Here is a 7776-nt window from a genome sequence, read left to right on the forward strand (position 1 = left end):
GACCAACACCAAAGATTGAAAGGCCATCATCGTTACCAACAAAGACTAAATCGAAGCCATAGTAGGATTGAATACCTTGGAAATTTGCTGTGGTGGGAAGTCATGTGATGGTTAGCTCATGTGTCTAGGTACCAAGAGTCATTGACAGAATCACCTAGTTGAACAACCAAGAAGGCTTGGTATTGTTCTGCTTCCTCATCGGTGGCACAACAACCATCCACTTTGTGATTTGGACCTCCACATTGAAAACAAGTAATACGGGAAAGGCCTCGACTAGAATTTTGACCACCACCACGAGATAGAAAAGGCTGAGCATGACCTTTGGACTATCTACCTTGAGATCGACCACCACCACGAGATCCTTTACTACGTTGTAAGGACTGATGATTGGTAGAATTACAGCCAAGACCAACTTGACTACCACGAGAACGAGAGTGAGGATCAACACGGTTTGTGTACAAAGCAACAATGGAAGATGCAACACGAGCCACTGAAATTTGCATCTCAAAGTCCATAAGTTTTCCGATAACAACTTCAAGGAAAGGAAAGGGAAATCTATCACGAGCGTTGATAGCAAAAACCATGGGATCAAACTACCTAAGCCTCTGTGAATACAAATGATAAAATCATCATCATCAATAGGCTTCCCTACACCTTGCAGAGAGAGAGAGAGCCAGAGATTTGGTTTTACGCAAATAATCCTCCAAGTAGGAAGTAGGGACTAAAGTTCATTCTTCCTATGTTGGACACTATCACGTGTATGTTGACCATACAATGTCTCCAACACTTCCCAAGCATCATTGGAAGTTTCACAATTGATGACCTGAGAAAGGGGGGCATCAGAGAGGGAGCTATTAAGCCACCCAAGTATCAATTGATCAATTCACAAGCAACATGCTACTGCTAGGTTGGGAACCATGGCACCGTCATCGCTGAAGTTCATTCTTCATATGTTGGACACTATCACGTGTATGTTGACCATACAATGTCTCCAACACTTCCCAAGTATCATTGGAAGTTTCACAATTGATGACCTGAGAAAGGGGGGCATTAGAGAGGGAGCTATTAAGCCACCCGTGTATCAATTGATCAATTCACAAGCAACATGCTACTGCTAGGTTGGGAACCATGGCACCGTCATCACTGAAGGTGGCAGGAGAAGGACATGGAAGCTCTTTTGTGACATAACAAAAAGTCCATACCCTCGGAGGACAAGTACAACTTGAGCCTTCTAGAGTAGGTAGTTAGTGGAGGCTAATTTTGTGGAGATATTAGGGAGACTAGGTTTGCTAGAGAGATCAAGAGAGGCAGAATTTTCCATAGGTGGGATCGAGGAGGTTGAAGAAGATGAAGACATGTTTGCAACCTTGGTAGCTCTGATACCATGTAAAGCAAATAGCCTAGCCTTAGACTTTAGCCTTGTATTGATTTAAATAGAATTGCAGAGGATCAAAACTTAACTTTTATAGTTGAGCTATTAGCTGTACAATCTGCTATACATGGAAACTATACAATGATACAGTAGGTAACACATAAATAAGAATCATGCACAATGATTAGAGAGGAAGTTGCTGCGGTGATCTTGGAGGCTTGTCTCTTGATGTTGTGTGGAGGGACCATTCTGACCGGAGGGCCTTGGACCATATAAAAAGGGCCCATAATACATTAAATACCAAGAAGCCCAGAGTTTAGGCCCAGCATGAGCCCGAACATCACAAAGGAATGGATAAAAGGAATTCAAAAAGAGACATACATGGTGCCACCTTTAAACAAAAGGATAAAAACAGTAAGAAGTGATAGGATTATTCAAAATCCTAAGCCTTGATCTGCACCGATAAATCCTGGATGAGATATGTACGGCGAACGAACCTATATATACAAGTAATTTTTAAGGTTTAAAGGAGAACAATCTTTCTAAACTGACTTTAGCATCGGAGTGTTTGCAAGAGTAGCCCCCCTCGAGTTTCCACAAGGAAGGACGGCTGAGCTGTGAGAGATTGGAAGTGAGACACGTCCCGAACATTTGGCGCCGTCTATGGGATCTTGTGATTCAGCGTGATTCTCACATGTCAATTGTAACACGCTCAGTAGCAAGCCGAACGATGGATGTTGGAGCGTCATTCATGGAAGCGCGACTAGCAGTAGCAGAGGAGAAGTTGAAACAAGCTCTGGAGGCCATGGGAGTCTTGCAAAAAGAGAATGACGACCTGAGGTGAAGGAATGCCAATTCTCATAATGACGATATGCCCACTCATAGTGAGCAAGGTGAGTAAGAAGCACAGTGCAGGGTTGAAAAGGATGCTGAACGCAAAGAGAAAGAAAGGATGCATGATGAGTTGAAAGAGTTAGCGGGAAAATATGAAGAGATGGCAAAGAAGATGGGCGGTTCTTCCTCGATAGAAAGTCTGCTCCACCAAACAGACTTGCCGTACAGCGCCCGTATTATGGCTGTACTGCTCTAGCCAAAGTTCAAAGTTTCCCAGATTGATATGTACGATGGGTCCAAGGACCCGGTAGATCATCTGGAAAACTTTAAAGCTCACATCACGCTTCACGGTTTCCAAGGGGAGATTGCATGACGAGCTTTTCCTCTGACCCTGAAAGGGACCGCTCGAGGATGGTTTGGGACTCTTAGACTAAGGTCGATAGATAGTTTTGAGGAACTAGCAAAGCTGTTCTTGACTCAGTTCATGCCTAGCCAAAGGCGTCGGCGCCCAACCGCCTACCTGTTAACGGTTAAGCAAAGGGAAGATGAGAATTTAAAAGCCTACTTAGCCCGCTTCAACAAGGAGCACTTAACGACGAATGACCAAGATGAGAAGATCACTTTGGCCGCCCTCTTATGAGAGGATGGCCATGCAGTCCTTTCATGGCGCAGTTAGCCCAGAGGACTCCTTCCACCCTCAGAGAATTCATGGATAGGGCGGATGATTTTGTCAATGCAGAGGATACTCTGCAGGCCTTGGTGGACCCTTCTAAGGAAGATACTCGGGTCGAGCGGAGAAACAAGTGGGCTGACAAAAAAGGTAATCTTAGTAGGCAAGAAAGAGCGAGGGAAGGGCAATCAAATCCTAACCTTGAATTAGTACACAATAATTTGGGCGTACAGGAAGGAGAAAGAGAAAAGGAAAGCCGGCGTCCTATCAAAACAGGCAGTCGATATTGCAAGTACCATCAGACGAGCTCGCATTGGACTGAGGACTGCACGACCATAAGAAAGAGAGTCACTGAGTTAGCAGGAACCGGCGAGTTAGAGCGAATGGTTGTAGAGCAGTCAAAACCTAAAAGGAGTCAGAAGGCTAGGCAAAAATCAAGGCGGAGTTTCAGTCCGGAAACAAGGCGCCAGGCTAATAACCGCCAGGATAGGAGAGCGAGGTCGCCCCCAAGAAACGATCGAAATAGGGTGCCCATAGGAGAAATAAAGACCATAGTTGGACGTTTGGCTGGAGGTGGTATTTCCACGTCCAGCTGAAAGGCGTATGCACGAAAGGCAAGATATGAAGAGGTGTTCGTGGCGGATAGAGTACACAAACAACCAAAGCTCGGCAATGAGTGAATGGTGATATCCTTCGACGAGGCGGACAAGGAAGGAATCATATATCCACATGACGATGCTCTGGTGACAACACTCGTGATAGCTAATTACACAACTAGGCGGGTACTAGTAGACAATGGGAGCTCGACTGATATATTATTTTGGGAGGCGTTTGTCAAAATGGGGATCGATGTTGGAAAACTGAGGCTTTCCCCTACGCTGTTAAAGGGTTTCTCAGGGGATACCATCCAGCCAGTAGGGGTGATCACGCTCCCAGTAACTGCAGGCACGGAGGTGCGAACAGCAACCACAATGACAGACTTCTTAGTAGTGAAAGCTCCTTCCTCCTACAATGCCATACTGGGTAGACCGACACTCAACCATTTAAGGGCAGTAACGTACACCTACCACCTCAAGATGAAGGTCCCAACTGATGGCGGCATGGGAGAGGTGAGAGGCGAGCAAGCCCTGGCCCGAGAATGTTATGTACAGGAATTAAAGGTTAAGAAGAAAGTCTGCACAGTCGTAACACAGGATGGGGCCTTACCGTCCCTGCTGCCACTTGTGGCGGTAACTTATGAGAGAGATCTAGAAGTCAGGGATGACCAGGTTCAACAACATGCAGAAGTCAACGAACCTCTGGAACTCATGACGTCGTACGTTGACTGCCCCGAGACAACTACCCAAATCGGGACACAAGTCCCACCAATAGATAGAGAAGCCCTGATAAAGTTGTTAATAGAACACAGGGATGTCTTCGCATGGAACCATGAAGAAATGTCTGGTATAGACAACGACATCGTTGAGCATTGCTTAGGTGTGGACTCGTCGCACAAGGCAGTGAGACAGAAGAAGAGATCGTTTAGTGCAGAGAAGTATGCTGCCATTAGTAAAGAAGTTGAAGAATTGCTTGCGGCCAACTTCATTAGAGAGACCCATTACCCAGAGTGGCTATCCAACGTTGTGATGGTGAAAAAGGTGAATGGGAAGTGGAGAATGTGCGTAGACTTCACAGATTTAAACAAAGTCTGCCCGAAAGATAGCTTCCTCTTAACACGCATTGACGTCATTGTAGATGCTACAGTGGGGCATCATATGTTGGGGCATCATATGTTGAGCTTCATGGACGCATATTCAGGTTACAACCAAATACGGATGAATGCGGCAAACAAAGGAAAGACATCTTTTATCACAGACCGAGGGTTGTATTGCTACCAGGTCATGCCCTTTGGACTGAAGAATGCAGGGGCTACCTACCAAAGGCTGGTAAACCGGATGTTCAGGGAACAGATTGGGAAATTTAAGGAGGTTTACGTGGATGACCTGCTAGTAAAAAGCAATGAGCCCACCCAACACCTTGAGGATTTATGAACGGCATATGGAGTCTTACCCCGTTACAAGATAAGGCTAAACCCATTGAAGTGTGCTTTCGGGGTCCAGTCAGGGAAATTCTTGGGCTTTATCGTATCGGAGAGAGGAATTGAAGCTTCTCCAGACAAGATAAAGGCCCTGATTAATATGAAGCTGCCGAAGAATCTGAACGAGACTTAATGACTGGCGGGTAGAGTGGCTGCCCTGGGAAGGTTCATAGCCAGATCAACATAAAAGTACCCCCCCTTTTTCCAAGTACTGTGAAAGGTACATCCTTGGAATGAACAGTGCGACGAAGCGTTCGAGAAGTTAAAACACTATCTGGCCAGTCCACCCCTTTTAAATCGACCAGAGAAAGGAGATGTACTCTATGCATATCTAGCAGTCTCCCCGCATGTTGTATCCGCCATCCTCGTGAAAGAAGAAGAAGCCGTGCAACATCCGGTATATTAAGTGAGTCGAGCACTCAGAGGAGCAAAAGCCAGATACCCTCGAATCGAGTTGTTGGCATTTTCCTTGGTGGTGGTGGCTAGGAAGCTCTGTCCTTATTTCCAGGCCCACGCAATGAAGGTACTAACAGAAGCTCTATTGGCGAAAATACTGAGGAAGCCAGATTGTACAAGGAGGCTGATAGGTTGGTTGATCGAGCTAAGTGAATTCGATATAGAGTACGAGCCAAGGAAAGCCATAAGAGGGCAAGCAATGGTTGATTTTGTAGCAGAATTCTCAGATTTTCCCCAGGAAGAGGTGATAGCACTGACAGGAAAGCCCTGGGTACTGTTTATAGACAGATCATCCTGCCGAATAGGCGGAGGAATGAGAATACATTTACTGAGCCATGATGATCAGGAACGGTATTACATGATCACACTGGCGTTCAAAGTAACAAACAACGAAGCTGAGTATGAAGTATTGATAACGGGTTTGTCAGTGGCCGCCCAGATCGGGGCAACCGAAGTAGACGCCAGGTCGGATTCACAAGTAGTAGTAAATCAAGTTTTAGGCGTGTACGCTGCAAAGGGCGAAAAATTGAAGAAATATCTGGCACGAGTTTGGGAAATACGTGATCTCTTCTCATACTTTGCAATAACTCAAATACCAAGGACGGACAACGAGGTCGCGGACAGATTGGCATGAGCGGCATCAGGAGGGGAGGAAGTACTCCTACCATGGCCAATCGAGAGAAGGGTCGTCAAGGTCCCAGCTGTGGGCGTTGAAATAGGAGTTCTAGGGTCAAGTACCCCAGACTGGGCGAGCAGTATAGTGGAGTACTTGGATGGAGGAAAATTGCCAGAAGCAAGAGAAGAGGCAAAAAAGATAAAGAAAAGGGCGACCAGGTTCCTACTCATCGATGGAATCCTTTATAAAAGAGGTTTCTCTGTTCCTTTACTGTGATGCATCTCCACGCAAGAAGCACAGTATGTCTTGGCTGAGATACACGAAGGGATATGTGGAAACCACAGTGGGGGAAGGACCTTGGCCAGGAAAGCAGTCCGGGGGGGCTATTACTGGCCTAATGCTCTGAGGGACGCACGGGAGTTCGCTAAAAGGTGTGCAGAATGCCAGACTTATGCACCTATACCGCACGCCCCTCTGGAAGAATTAGCATCAGTAATAGCACCATGGCCATTCGCCCAATGGGGGGTAGATCTAGTGGGACCCTTCCCGCCAGGAAAAGGTGGTGTTAAATTCATGATAGTCGCCGTCGACTATTTTACAAAATAGGCAGAGGCAGAGCCCTTGGCAACAATCACAGGCAAAGCCGTGACAAAGTTCTTGTGGAAAAATTTCGTCTGCAGGTTTGGGATTCCCAACAGTATTGTAACCGATAATGGGCGCTAGTTCGATTCAGATCACTGTAGAGAATGGTGTGCGGAGTTAAGGATCAAGGCAAAGTACTCCTCCCCAGGCCACCCCCAAGCAAATGGTCAAGCTGAGGTGACCAACAAGGCGTTACTCTCAATCCTCAAGAAAAAGGTTGCGGAGAAGAAAGGAAATTGGGCGGACGAGCTGCTAGGGGTACTCTGGGCGTACAGAATTACAGCAAAGACTCAAATAGGGGAATTTCCATTTACGCTGGCTTACGGCTGCGAGGCAGTTACAGCAGCAAAAGTAGTGCTGCCAACCTACAAAACAAGTCATTTCTCGAGTACTCGAAATGACAAAAAAATAGAAAAATACCTCAACTTACTCGAGGAAGAAAGAGAGATAGCCGAGGCTCGAATGCTATAAGAAAAGAAGAAAGCTACGCAGTATTTCAACAAAAGAGTAAGGCCCAGGACCTTTAAAGTGGGCGACCTGGTTTTGAAGAGTTGGGTAACTACCCAAGGTGAGGGAAAAATGGGACCCCGATGGAAAGGTCCTTATCTAGTAGTAGCCAACAACTGACCTGGATCATACAGATTGAAAGACAGCGAGGGCAAGGAACCACCGCACCCATGGAACGCAGAGCATTTGAAGAAATTTTATCAATGATTTTTATAGTACTCGTTGATTTAAAAGTCATTTATCATTATTTCTGTCTGAATGTTTAAGACATCACTATTTGTGAATATATTCCGTTTCTTTCATTAAAGAGTTCTGTACGGAGAGAAACGTTCTTAGGGGAAAACATAAGCGCCATTAAAAAGGGCTCGTTGGTCCTCAGACCACGCCGACCCTAAACACCAAAGACAAGTCTCAGCAACTTGTGGTGCCATGAAAAAGGGCGCATAGGTCCTCAGACCACGCCGACCCTAAACACCAAAGACAAGCCTCAGCAGCTTGTGGTGCCATGAAAAAGGGCGTGTAGGTCCTCAGACCATGCCGACCCTAAACACCAAAGACAAGCCTCAGTAGCTTACGGTGCCATGAAAAATGGAGCGTAGGTC

Source organism: Carya illinoinensis, chromosome 3 (assembly GCF_018687715.1).
Source record: "Carya illinoinensis cultivar Pawnee chromosome 3, C.illinoinensisPawnee_v1, whole genome shotgun sequence".
In the NCBI taxonomy this organism is placed as follows: domain Eukaryota; kingdom Viridiplantae; phylum Streptophyta; class Magnoliopsida; order Fagales; family Juglandaceae; genus Carya; species Carya illinoinensis.